This window comes from Callospermophilus lateralis, chromosome 1 (genome assembly GCF_048772815.1).
Source record: "Callospermophilus lateralis isolate mCalLat2 chromosome 1, mCalLat2.hap1, whole genome shotgun sequence".
Lineage (NCBI taxonomy): Eukaryota > Metazoa > Chordata > Mammalia > Rodentia > Sciuridae > Callospermophilus > Callospermophilus lateralis.
The window spans coordinates 35,518,284-35,533,133 of NC_135305.1; the positions used below are offsets into that span (position 1 = coordinate 35,518,284).

General features: G+C 38.4%; 1 protein-coding gene and 1 non-coding gene across 13 annotated transcripts in view; one reads left to right on the forward strand and one right to left on the reverse strand.

Annotated features, from left to right (window-relative positions):
• Positions 1-14,850, reverse strand: part of Ica1 (islet cell autoantigen 1) — a 144,585-nt gene that overhangs the window by 64,657 nt on the left and 65,078 nt on the right. The gene's annotated exons all lie outside the window — the stretch shown is intronic.
• Positions 9,902-9,975, forward strand: Trnav-cac (transfer RNA valine (anticodon CAC)). The gene has a single exon. It is a non-coding gene; the product is annotated as a tRNA-Val (tRNA).

Here is a 14,850-nt window from a genome sequence, read left to right on the forward strand (position 1 = left end):
GCATCACCTTGGAACTTGATAAAAATATAATTTCCTAGACCCACTGAATCAGAAACAGAGATGGGCTCAGCAATCTTTTCACAAGCCCCACAGGTAATTCTGCTGCATGCTGAAGTTTGAAAACCATGCATCTAGAGTGAAAACATGAAGGGCATGCTCTTTGGAGTCAGAGAAACTTGGGCTCAAATGTTCACGCTTAAACTTACTGTTTCTGTGACTTGGAAAAGTCATTTAATCCAAGTCTTAATTTCCACATTAGTAAACAGCATGTTTTAAGACTATTGTTAGGATTAAATGAAATTATATATAAGATGGTATCTTCAGAATTTATATATCTAACACAGTGCTTAGTGCACAGTAATCACTCAGTAACAAACATCTGCATTTTTTTTTTCCAGGCATGTAAGATCCTGTGTTAGATGCTGCAGAAAACACATTATTAATCAGATATGATTTCTTTCTTCAAAGACCTCAGAGCTATACTAGCATATAGATATGGTACAAAGTTGAAAGCATTAGGTGGCATCGCAGTGATGCATAAAGTACCTCGGGAGAATTTTGAAAGGACAGAAGAAGAAACATTTGGATGGGCTTTGAAAAGGGAAGCTTTTGGATAAACACTGATCAAGGGACAAACTTCCAGGTGAAGGGACCACAGGGAGGAGGCAGGGAATATTGAGTATGACTAAAGGGAGAACAGCAGAGTGACCATAATTTTTGTAACAGGAATACTTTGCAAGTGAAAGGGGGCATCCATGTAATAGTTAAGTCAGAACGAAAGATAAAAATGGGGACCACTGCAGACAAACCAATCATGTATTCACCCTAGAGAACAGGCTTTTGGGGAGATGAATATTGGAAACAGGGTTCGAGACTGACTGGATTCCAAAGGGTCTCCAATGATAATCTGAGGGCTTCACTTTTTAGGTAATAGAGCTAGTGAAAAGGTCCCTCTATTCCTATGGAGTAGTTATTTGGAAAGACAACTTATCAGCTTTGTGCAGGTTACTTCAAGAATGGAGAGAAGGAATGGGTGAGAGAGATTTTTTTAAACCAAATAAATGGATGAGAGAAGGAGGGAAATGATGACCCGAAGCTTTCAAGCCTAGGTCAATAAGAACAAGAACAGGCTAAAAGGAACTTGATAAAAATTCCATATGTAAGTTTTCTGTTTGATGGGCTCCATGTGTGACTCTGCCTCAAAGTGCCCCTGAAATGGGGAATTATGCTATAGTTATTTAAAGGTACTTCAGTATTATTCTCTCTATCTCTCAAAATATAAGCCATTTATTATCTTGATTCAACATATAGACTATTTTGTTTATATTAAAATTGGGCAACATGAACTCTTGGGTGTAATATGGGGCTCATTCTGTTCTAAGAGCCTCACAGACATTACAGATTTAATCCATGTAAGAATCTTTTAAGAAGTTGATACAATTAATATTGTCTCCATTGTACAGATGAAGACACTGAAGCACAGAGAAGTTAAGAGGTCTGTCTACTACTCTATTGCTATGAAGTGATGCAGCCATGATTTGAACCTGGGAGACCCTGGTTACAGAGTCAGGTGATTTCTTATACTAAAGCTATCCTAAGGTTAATGATGGAAATATTATCTAATATTTTCTTGGGGTGTTTGTGTTCAAAGGGAAGGATTTTGAGGCATTATTTCCAGTTGTAAATATCAAACCGTTTTCATACATGCAAAATAAACAGAATCATTTGAGAACATTAAAAAGAAGCTATGTATTTTATAATGCATCGTGACACATTTCTTTGGTTTCTACGTCTCATTATTTCCACCATGAAAATCTCTCTCTCATCTCTTCCCTACTCTCCATTCTTGCAGCACCCTACATGGGACTACCAAAGTAATCTCCCCCAAACTACACTACTACCATTATTTCCTTGCTCAGGAACATCAAAAGGTTATCATTTCAAAATGTCAGCCATCAAGGCATAGAGTCAAAATTCAAATCTGAACCATTCTGTTATGTCACCATCCCGATGATAGGTGACCATTTTGAATCACCTTTATTGTTGTTATTTTTAATAGTATGGAGAAGAATGAAAACCTGATGAGAATTTTTGGCAGAATTATAATCACAGATTAATTTGTAGGGTAGGAAGTGATTGAGCTCCAGAAACTTTTTTTTTTTTTTTTTTTTTTTGGCGGGGGGTGGGTACAGAACTTTTATATCTGGGAGTACAGCGTTGCTGGTAATCAAAGAGCAGTTCATCCTTCCACGTCTCAAGGCAAGGCAGGCCCCAGAAAAAGAGAGACTCTTTTAGGTTGTGGCTCTCTAGGGCAGGGAAGAAAGCAGCATTCAGTACAGCACTTCTAGTTTGATGGGAGTATCCCCTGAATTCTCCCTCTCAGTGATGCAAGGAGGATGGCAAGACTTCCCTGAAGAGCCCAAGGGACTAAGCCAAACTTCTGGAGCAACAGATGCAGAAGTCACACTTCCCAGCAAGCCGGCCTTGATAACTGGGGAGAGGAGACAATGAAAGCAGAAAGGAGGAGGAGGGAGGGAGGGAGGCCTGGCCTCTGAGGAAGTCCACGTGTGATTTAGATGCCACCTTCTACATTTTTAAAACACCCAGCACGCATTTCTATCAGAGCACTGTTATAAGCATTTACTTAGGTATTTATTTCCCCTGCTGAACGGTGAGCCCCTTGAGAGCTGGGTCTGCATTATTTGCCTGTATCCCCAACACTAAGCCCAGAGTCTGGCACAGTACAGGGGCCCTGAGCACAATGCCTCTGAAGGAATGAATGAATGAAGCCAGAGCTTTGATTAGTTGGAGTCATTATACTGGAAGGATGCTTATACCTCATTTACACCAATCTTATTATTTTACCCATGATGTGAGATCTGGAGGGGGTAAAGGGCTTCCTAAGGCCCCACTGTGGGTCTAGAGTTAGAGCTGGACCTGTAACCAGAACGCAGGCTCACCCTTCTCTTCCTCACCCCATGAGGAGCATGAAGACAGCTCCCGCAGTCTTTCTAATGTTTGCTGGCTCCTTGTAGGGATCTTGGAATACATTTTCCCATGAAGGCAGGTTTTTCCTCCTCCTCCTCCTCCTCCTCCTCCTCCTCTTTCTTCTTCTTCTTCTTCTTTTTTTTTTTTTTTTTTAATGGTAGTTCAGTTCCCAGGCCAGGCCACAAAAGCTTATTTACCCCATAGCTGAGCTCAACTATAAAACCAGCGGTAGCTCTGAGGCCTCACTGAACCCCCAGCTAGAGTCCACAGTCTGAGGGGCAGGTGGGCAGCTGGCTCTGTGTGTGTGTGGAGGGGGGCAGAGCTCCCTTGAGAAGACCACGAGTGCTGGCGGGGGCTGGGCAGGGGGGCTGGGCAGGGGGCCCGGGCGGCAGCTGCAGGAGGCTACTGCAGCCTCTGAATGCCTTGGTGGTTCTTAAGTGGATTGTTTGTAAGTTGGGAACTGTCTGTACTTAGAAAGGCGGATTTCAAGAGGTAGGGGATCCTATTTCACTTGAAGGCCCACAGTAATGAGGGTTCTTTATTCGTAATGAAGTAGCCACTAATTGGAGGGACAGGCTCAGGAGGCCTGCTGGAATTCTGTACTCCTGGACCAGAACTGAGTAATATTATGCAGTAGCCTGGCAACCCCTTACTTTTGCATAAAATTCATATAAAAATCTACCATGAAGTGCCTGTCTGACATTCACTCCGTTTATTATTAATAATGATAATAACAGGGTGGCTTATGCATAGCATTAGGCTGAGAAAATGAATTGAATTCTCAGTTTCCTCAAGTTTTATTTCCCCCAGCAAGATTAGGAACATTTGGAAAATCCTTCCCTCGGTGTGGGATGAAAGCTTTCGTATTTACCCAGAGGAGACATGGCTCTGGTTTCTAAGGGCTCATCCAAGAGATGATCTCTTTCCTTCCTCCGCCTCCTCAAAGAGGCAGAAATATTCCATAAATGCACAAATGTTGTAAAAGCAAATATATGAAGAAAATCTTAATGGGACTGAAAATATTGCAGTAGGGGAATCAATTATAATAAGGTAATACAGTTAGCCTTTCTGGACTTAATGAAATGTGGTCAACTACATTGGAATGTTCTGGTGCCCCCTGGAGGATTCTAAAACCGAATGGAACTAGTTATATAGTACCTTTACATGGCTCAGAAAATCCTACGGAGGCAATGTGTTTCTCTTCCCCAGTTCAGATCAACTTAACCCGGCTCAGTCACATACAGAGGGAGAAAGGAGGAGTGAAGTCTAACATTTGACAGGTTTTAACCACCATAAGTTTGTCGTTAGAACGCAGGCTCTTGGACCAACAACAGAATCTATTTTTGGCTTGTGAAGTTTATAAATCTAACAGTGCAAAGTTCACAGTTGCATGTGTGATCTCTCAATTTCTCTGGGCTGAGTGTTTAGTGAACAAGGAAGTTTGCTTCTGTGAGCCTTGCTTTGTCTTGCGCAGAAAAGTTAAACATTCTGGAAAGTTAAACATTTAGCTTCTAAATTTTTACTGCCCTGGGATTCCTCAGGGACATGACTCCAGTATGATGGTGACTAAATGTCCATCAGAGTTGTTTATTCCACAGTCACAGAACAGTCAGCAGATGTAAGGAACCATTGTCTGACTCCAAGAAGCATTTAGGATTACAGCTGCCCATCTGCCTTCCCACACTGACTCCTACCACAGCAACTGCAATCACTATCTTGGCACAGGATGTGACCGATACCATCCAGTTTTAGGTGACTGCGTCTGAAAGACACAGGCCAGGTTTCTCTAAACTTGCAAAAAAATCATACTGGCACATTATTGTAATTATATCACAAAAGTTACAATATAAATACAATATTCTAATATTATATTATTGTATATGCATTATAATATTGTTTAATATTATAACACAACAATGCACTTAGTATAAATCTTTACTAATGTCACTTTTATTTTGGTGTCATTTCTTTTATTCTTTCATACATTAAATGCTTAATTTCTTAATTTAAACAACATTAAAGTTCAAATCACAAAGTCAGTAAACACAATTTCAGACTTCTAGAAAAGTTGCAAGAATCTTTGTATTCCTGGATACCTTTCACCCAGATTTTCAAAACATTAACATTTACGACATCTGTCTTTTCTTTTTCTAAACACACGCGTGCAGGGATTTTTCTTCTGAACTATTTAAGAATACATTACAGATTCAATGTTTTCCTCTTTGTAAATATTTCGTTGTGTATTTCCAAAAATATGGAATCTCTTACATAAATACTATAATTATTGAAATCAGGAAACTAACATTGAAATAATGTGATCTTAAACTGCATAACTTATTGTGATTTTTACCAATTGTCCCAACAGGACAATAGCAAAAGAAAATCTAAGATCATGCATTGTATGCAGTTGTTATCATGTTTTCAATCTTCTTTGATCTGGGACAGTGTCTTTATACAGGCCAGGTATTTTAAGTGCCCTCCATTCTGGGTTGTCTGATGTGTCCTCATAATTAAATTATGGTCTATGCCTCTTGCTGCATGCCAAAGTGACTCTGGCTTTTTCTCAGTAGCTGTCCATCAGTCATGTGTTGATGGTTAGTCCCATTACCACAGATGTTAATATTAATCTTTTGTTTAAGATGGTATTTTCCAGGTTTCCCTATTGAGAGTTACTATTTTATCCTTTGTTAATAGCAAGTATCTTGTGGGGATATACTTTGAGACAATGTAAACAACACGTCTCCCTGTCTCTTCTCTCTTCTTCCTCTTCCTCTTCTGGTATTGGGGATTAAACCCAGAGCCCCAGCCCTTTATATGTATTTTCTGTTTTGAGACAGAGTCTCAAAAAAATGTCCCAGGTTAGCCTCAAACTTGTGATCCTCCTGCCTTAGCCTCCCAAGTAGCTGGGATTACAGAAGTGCGCCACCACACCTGGCTAAAAACCCATTTCTTATTAAACTTCCACACGTTGGTTTTGGATTCATGCCTGAATCAGTTATTTTTATGGTTGTTTGCAAAATGTGATTTTTCTAATTTCATCATTTCTTCTGTATCTACAAGTGGGATTTTGAACTCATCCCATCATCTTTGTTTATATCAAAATAGCTCATTTTATATTATTCAATAATATTAAAATTACTATCGTTATTTATTTAATCTAATAATTTATTTAAATGCTTAAACTTTCCCACATTTGGCTAATGAGGGTCCCTTCACGTTGGCTCCTGGGTCATTTTGACATGTCATTATTTTTTAAGTACTTCCTTATTTTTCTGGCATAACAAGATGTTCCAGACCATCTCATTCTTTCCTTGCATTTAGTCATTTCTCCAAGACTTGGGTGCATTTTAATGGAGAATAGGTTTGCAGAGTCAAAGCTATGAGATCTAGGTATGCTCACCACTGTTGCAGTGAAACTGTGCCAAGGGCATCTCGGAGCTCAGAGCTGGGGAATACGTTACACACGTATCAACAGAGGTGTATGTACACACATGCACTCCAATACTCATTGCACATCCACATGTTATATCCATGCTGATCTATATCCATTCTACATACATGCATGTCAATATCTAGATGCATATATGTATGTGTGTATATATGTGTATATATTAGAAACTGGAAGTTCATACCTGTGTCTCTCATTTTAATTCAATACTGAAAGTTTATTTTACCTTCTCCTTTTAGCATAATTATAGTTCTCTTCCCTCAAAGTACAGACCCCATTATCTACAACTTATTTGTTCAATTCAAGAATGTATAAAAGTAATTTCAGAATCACTAATTCATGCTTTCACAAAACAGAGTTCTACTCACTACCACTGAAGGTTCCCAGGGAGTCAATAGGCATGACATTGGTCAAACGTGCCAAAATATCTATTTTTTTAAGTGAGTCCTCTTGCCAAAACCAGAAAGAAAATGCTTTTGGTGGCAAAATACTCTATCCTTTAAATCCTTCCCTGTGTAGTTCCCACAAGTGTGTGATGTCCTACCAGAGTTTTAGAGCTCGGTATGACAAGGAAAAAACTGTCTTTTGTTCCATTTGCATGTTTTTCAGTAAATCAAATTACACTTTGCTTGCTTCAATAATAAACCTTAGAGCAATAACCTATCTAAGCAGAAACGCTAAAATAAATGCTTTTTACCCAGAAAAGGAAGATGACTTTATGTGGATCAGGGATTGCTACAAAGCTCACAAGAAGGAAACTTAGTGACTGTGATGGGTGGTGCCTGTGTTTGCCTCTGGTTACCTCAATTACCATACCCTAACCACTGTCTCTGCTGTTCCAATTTCACCTTCATTCTCTCTGTGTGTATTTATATAATTATCTTCATAGTGAAAATGTCTTTTTTAAAACCTTTGCCCTGGTAAAATGATAGCAGGTTTGATTGATGGTGTTTCATATCTGGAAGAGTGTCTCCCATCTGTCTTGCTCTAGAATCCTGCATACACAAACACACCCATGTGCACACATGTGCATGCACAGAAACGCGCACGCATGCGCACACACACACACACCACACACACTTTCCAAGTGCTTCCCTTATGCCTAGGTTCGCTGAAGCAGAATTTTCAAGAAGGGGCCCTATTTATCATTAACAAGATATCTGGCTGCTTCTGGAGCACTTTAAAATTTGAGAGTGACTGTAAGATAAGCATTTTGAATTGATTTAGTTCAGCCCTCAAGACTAAATGTAATATCAATATCAGTGAAAATGACAAACTCAGGTAAAAATTAACAACAGCCCTTTAAAAAAATTCATATTTGTACACACACACACACACACACACACACACACACACACACCTTTCAAAATACTCTTTTGACTTAATTTTGTATTTAGGCTGCTAACAGTTTATTAACTGCAGTTTGTGGAAAGAATCTATATCCTTTTTAAATTCCTACCATTCCTGGTCTAATTAATTTTATCAACTAGCAAGAGTAAGACCTAATACTTCTTTCAGTCATGGAAAACTTTCAAAATGTTTCTTCCTATTGACCAAGTTACTTATTTATTTTTGAGGAGATTCCTACAAAATTCCAATAAAATTTTCTGAAATATGGGCAAAGATTTGTGTACAAAGAAGTTTCAGGCAGCATTATTCATAAGTATTTCACATATGTAGCAAACGAATGGTGCAATGTTAGGGAATTTTATATAATTGAGCATTGGGTCATAATCATCAATTTTTTAATTGAGTTATTTTGGGAAACACAGGAAAATGCTCATAACAAATTCAAGTCTTTTAAAAGGTAGAGACTGGGTCTGGTTTTCTCTGAATCCTGAAGTGCATGCAGTGTTGGACACTGGGAGAAAATACATGTATGGGATAAAGGCCTGTTATTAAAAAAAAAATCCTAAAACTCAGCAATAAGAAAATAAGCCACTCAATTAAAAAATGGGCAAAATATGTGAACAGACACTTCACCAAAGATGACATTCAGATAGAAAATAAGCATATGAAAAGATGCTTATTAGAGAACTTCAAATTAAACAACAATGAGGTAGCATTATACATCTACTACAATGGCTACAATCCAAAATGCTGACACCATCAAATGCTAGAGATGATGTGGAGCAATAGGAATTCTGAATTTCTGGTTGGAATACTAAATAGTATGGCTATTTTGGAAGGCAATTTTGCAAGTTTCTTATAAAACTAAAGTTTTTACCATACAATGCAGCAACTGCGTTCTTTGGTATTTATCTAAAAGAGTCAAAAACAAATCTATACAAAAATGTTCACATCAATATTTATATCAACTTTATTCACAGATACTAAAAATAGAAGAAACCAAGATGCCCTTCAGTAGATGAATGGACTAATAAACTGTGATATATCCAGATAATGGAATATTATTCAGTGCTATGTTAATCAGTTTTCTATAAGAAAAACCCTGATGTAATCAACTTAAAAAGGGAAAAGGCTTATTTTGGCTTATGGTTTTAAAGGTTTCAGTTCATGATCAGTTGATCCTGTTTTTTTGGGACCTGTAGTAGAAAGGTGAGGCAGAAAAAATTGCTTACCTCTTGGTTGGGGAGTGAAAGAGAACAAAAGGAAGAAACCAGTGTCCCATAATCCGTTGTGAAGGCACACTTCCCAGTTGGCCCTACTTCATACATGTCTACCACCTTCCAATGTGCCATGCTTGGGACCTAGCTCTTAACACATGGGCTCTGGAAGATAGACTAGATCTAAACTGCAGCAAGTGCTGAAAGGAAATGAACCATCGAGCCATGAGAAGACATGGAGGAAACCTAAATACACATAATCAAGTGAAATAAGGCAATCTGTAAAAGCTAAATACTCTATCATTCTAATTTTATGACTTTCTAGAGAAGGTAAAACTATAGAGGCAATAAAAAGATTAAAAAAAATAGGCCTGCACTAACAAAAAAAAAAACCACAATAACAACAACAACAAAAACCACTATGGGTTTGAGTAGAAAGAGGGACAAATAGGTGTCACAGAGGGTATTTAGGAGAGCAAAATGGCTCTGTATGCTACTGTCATGGCACATGTCACTATATACTTATCAAAGCCTACAGGATGTGCAACATGAGGATTGACCCCTAATGTGAACCACAGACTTTGGTTGATAAAATGTGCTAATGTTGGCTCATTGATTATAACAAATGCATTGGACTCATGCTGGTGATGGGGGAGTCAGTGTGTATACAAGGGAGGGGAGGGAAGAGGGGAGTGGGTATGTGGGAACTTTCTGTACCTTCCTCTCCATTTTGTCATGATCCTAAAATTGCTTGAAAAATAATCTATTAATTTAACATGTATATAACATATTTATGTCTACTTTTTCTACAATGAGCAATTAAAATGCATGCAACTATGAAAAGGGTAGGAAAAAAACCCAGAAATGGTAAAGATAAAAAAATGATAACAAGGGGACTGGGGATATAGCTCAGTTGGTAGAGTGCTTGCCTCACATGCACAAGGACCCTGGGTTCAATCCCCAGCATCACCAAAAAAAAAAAAAAAAAAAAAAAAAAAGATAACAAAACTCTTAAAAAATAATGTCTACCATTTGTCAAACACACTTAAGATAATAACAACAACAATAAAAGAGGAAATAATGGAGTCTTTCTATTAAAGATGAGGGCTGTGAAAGTCATCCATTTAGCTCTATTTACCCCTGCAAATCCATTGAAAATTAAAAAGGGGCACAAACAAGAACAAAGAATGAGAAGTGGGAAGGGGGATTACAACTACTGAAAATGGAAGGCTGTAAAGTGGAAAAATACCTAACTGAATGAACAGATCCAAGAAAGCTGAACCTGAATCTGGCAGTGGGAAAAAACTAGGAATCACCTGGTTCATCCATAAACCTCAGACTTTAAAGAGCTGACGATTGGGTACCTTTGGAAATGGAGGCTACTAACGGGAAGCTTGGATGAATATGTTTAGGTAGTTAAATGCCCAGATTCCTCCTTCTATACCAAGGAGAAAAGGCTGCTTTTCTGGACAATGTAAGAATGGGGTGTTATGGTTTGAATGTGTCCCCCAAAGTTTGAGTGTTCAAAACTTAATACCCCAATGCAAGAATATGGAGAGGTGGAATCTTTAAGAGCCCTCATGAATAATGAGGACTCTACGCTTGTGAACAAAATTCATGTCATTGTGGGAGTGGATTCATTATTGTAAGAGTGGATTTGTTATCAATTCACATTCAGCCCTCTCTTATGTGTCCTCTGCCTCTTTCTTTTGTGAGAAACTGCAAGTGTGTGTACATGCTCTCTTGCCCTTCTGCCTTCTGCCATGTGATAATGCACTCACCAGATGCTGGCCTCTTGACCTTGGAATTTCCAACCTCCAGAACTCTAAGAAATAAATATCTTTTCCTTATAAACAACCTGTCTGTGGTATTCTGCTATAGCAACACAAAATGAACAAAGACAGAGGAGATTGTGGTCTGGAGAATCCAGACACCATCAGAGGAATGGATGTAATTAGAAATAGAGAGGGATAGAGGGAGTTCACATACTAAGTGTTGACTATCATGACTTTGCCTACTCTGGCTGCCACAATTTTGGCAATTTTTCAAGCAAGAAATGGAACAGTCTCAGTGAAGAATACATTGAGGTCAGAAAAATATATGTTAAACATAATATACATGTTAGACTACACTAAAGATACTGACAGCCGAATCACTTCTTCTTTATTTAATGCTATACCACTGAGCGAACTTGCTTCCTTCCTTCCTTTCTTTCTTTCTTTCTTTCTTACTTTCTTTTTTCCCTTTTCTTATTTTAAACAGGGGCTGGACTTGAACTTGCAACTCTCCTTTGTCAGCCTCCTGAGAAAATGGAATTATAGGCCTGCACTATCAAACCTGAAAAATAAAACACAGTTGACAAAGTCCACCAATATATACAGAACAGCATTCTAATCTGCTTTTCTGAGTCTTATTCTTTAATATGAACATGTAGCCAAAGACTTTAGCCATTGGAGGGAAGCTTCCATATCCTATAAATAATAGCAAACTGAAAAGAGGCAAATGAGAAAATACAACAGAGCTATCTCAGATAGAAGAAAAATTAAATAAATCATATCCTTATACAGATGAGAAAAATATTTTACTCATTAAACATGAACAAAATGTTACAAAATAGGGACATTCAAAAATAAGCAAAAATCTCTTTTTTAAAAAAGCTCCCACAATAGATTAGAAAATGAAGTTTAGCTGTTTTCTTATAAAGTGGAGCAAGAAGACAAAAAAAAGGATAAAAAAATTAAAAACAATAGCAAAATAGTAGTTATACTTTCACATCAATGGGCAATAGGCAATAGATGAACATTTGAGCTATAGGAAAGCTCCATATCCATTTGTTTTCTTGTCTTATTCTTTAGTATAGTTTGAAACTGGAATGCCTCTGAAGACTCATGTGTTTAATAAAGGTTGGTCCTTGCCGTGGTTTAGATATGAGGTGTCCCCCTCATATCTAAAAACTCATGTGTCAGAAAATGAAAGAGTGTTCAGAGGTAAAATGATTAAACTATGACAGATGTAACCTAATCATTGCAATAATCCACTTGAATGGACTGACTGGGTGGTAAAGGTAGTCAGGCAGGGTGTGGTTAGAGGAAGTAGGTCACTTGGGTGTGACTTTGGGGTTAATATTTTGTCCCTGGTAAGCAAAGCTCTCTCTCTCTGTGCTTCTTGGCTATCATATCCTTAGCTGCTTTATTCAACCATGTCCTTCTGCCATGAAGTTCTACCTTGCCTCAGATCCAGAAATACCGAGTTGGCCAATCATGTTCTGAACCTCTGATACCATGAACCAAAATAAACTATTCTTCCTCTAAGTCTTTCTTGTTGAGTCTTTTGGTAACAGCAATGAAAGACTGACTAACACAATCTTCAACTTGGTACTACTGGAAGGTGGTGGAAATTTGAAAAGGTATGGCCTACTGTGAGAAAGTTAAATTACCGAGTCCATACCCTCAAATGAGATTATGGAACCCTGATCTCTTCTTCTTCCTCTCTTTTTCTTCCATCTATCATGAGCTGAGCAGCTTGCTCTACTCTGTACTCCCCACCAGGATATACTACTTCACTACAGGCCCTAAAGCAACAGGGCCAACCAACTATGGGCTGAAACTTCCCAAACTGCAAGCCAATATTAATCTTTCTCAGTTGATTATCCCAGGCAGCATTTTGTTACATTAATAGGAAGCTGGATAACATTACTATTATTATTATTTTTGAACTGCAGTACAGGGGATTAAACCCAGGACCTTCCACATTCAAGCATGACAAGTGCTCTACCACTGATCTACATCCCCAGACCTTTTTATTTTGAGACAGTGTCTTGTTAAGTTGCCCAGGTTGACTTTGAACTTATAAATCTCTTGCCTCAGTCTCCCAAGTAGTTGGGATTACAGCAATGCACCGCAGTGCCTGGCTTCAATGTATTTTTTTATTTCTAAATTTTCTTTTTCTGTTTCCCAATTTTAAGTATCAGAAATGACAACAAAACTACCTGACCACTTAGCCAGGTGGATTTATATATTTTTATTGAGCAAATGAATCAATACTATAGAAAGAATGGTAACCAAAGACCACTCTCAATTCTCAATGACTGGCATTTCACATGGGAAAATGTGAAAAATGAATGGCATTTCACATTTCACATGTCTTCTTGGACCATGGAGACAAACATTTGAATCCAGGCTTTAGTTACATGCTTTTACAGTCTAAGCAATCATCGTTTTAAATTGTGCCAAAAAATAGACAATCCATTGTGCTCTCCATCAGGTGCTGGGAAAGAATAAACTCAAGGCAATGATGGCATTTGCATGCCTGTTGAGTCTTCTTGAGCAAGCCTGGTCCATACCTGCACCCAGAAATGAGCAGTTGTGCTTGTGAAGGTACTGATTCAGAGGGCAACTCAAAAGCAGGTAATTCAGTTTCTTCATAAGAGAAAAAAGACATTGTTTCCTTTTAAGGGAAAAAAACTCCTCAGTTAGTTCACAGATATGTCAGTGAGCATTTTGTGGAAATGCCACTACAGAAACATCGACAGTTCTTGTCTCCACCAGAAATTGTTTCATCTTAGACAAAATGCTAACGAAATCTCGTCAACACAGCTTTTCCATGGTGCTGTCATTCTTTTTTCCCATAGTGCCATATTTCTTCTTAGAATTTTTCCCTTTTAAATGGATTGCTGTTCAATGTTTATAAAGCTAGCAATTATTCTGAGCTAAAACATCAATATTTTTGTCCCAAAATTTGCATCACTATGAATCTCTTTGGATCTACTGATCCATGTTTGTGAATTGGTAGCTATAATACAATATAATGGTCTCAGGAAAAAAATTGCAAATTCAACAAATACAAGCAGCAACACATCAAGAGCCTGAAGACATGCCTCATATGACAAACTGTCCCCTGATAAATGAATGTTTGCCAAATCACAAAGACCACTGACTATTGATCACTTGCATCTTTGAGGCATGGGTGCATTTTGAAGAATGACTAGCTAGAAAGTAAAAATATTTCAGTAAAATAGTGATAATCAAACTCAATATCATAATAATACATTTGAAATTTGTGACATGTTTGTGTCCTCTCAAAACACCAAGTTGCCTATAGTCTACTTATGGCTCCCTTGGGGGTATCACTGTTTTGGGGAATGAAGGTGTAGACTAGCCTGTGTCTAGCTCATCAGAAAGACCTCAGGCTGTAAGCACAAGAGGTGGGCAGAATTCAAAGCAATGACCACAGAGGAATCCCAGAACTGGAGGATGGAAGCACAGGAGGGTTTATACATAGCTAAGGAAGCTTGCCAGGACTTAGCACCTCAATTTTATATTTCTTTTTCCTAAAGAAGACTTCAAACATTATTTAAGCCTGGGCCTTTCCTCAGTGGATGCTCCTTAGAAATTATTACAGCTGAAGGAATGAAGGCCTGGAAAGGGCACTTTGCTGAGTCCAAGTGTGGATGTCAAGCATTCATTGGGAGTCAGCTTTCCCTTGTGCTCCCTGGGAAAAGCTTTACTGTATGACACAGTCACACTACCATCCTTGTTCCAGCCAGGCCCACTGGCTTTTCTAAGGAAAACTGCCTGAATCACAGTCTTAGTTGCAAGATGACCCTCACCTTTGCCCTGAGGAAGAGTGGCTCTGTGGTTACCCAATGACCCTGTTCGTCACCTTCATCCCCATTCCATCAACTTAGCTGATTAGACCTGGGGTCGCCACCAGTGCAGCGAAGACCTAGGGAAACCACTCTATCTGGGTGAATGATTGTGAGGTCATCTGGTGCAAAAGGCTCTGCTCGAATACAAAAGACATAGATGAACTAGCTTAGTTAAATTCTCTCTCCTGAAAATTTGAACA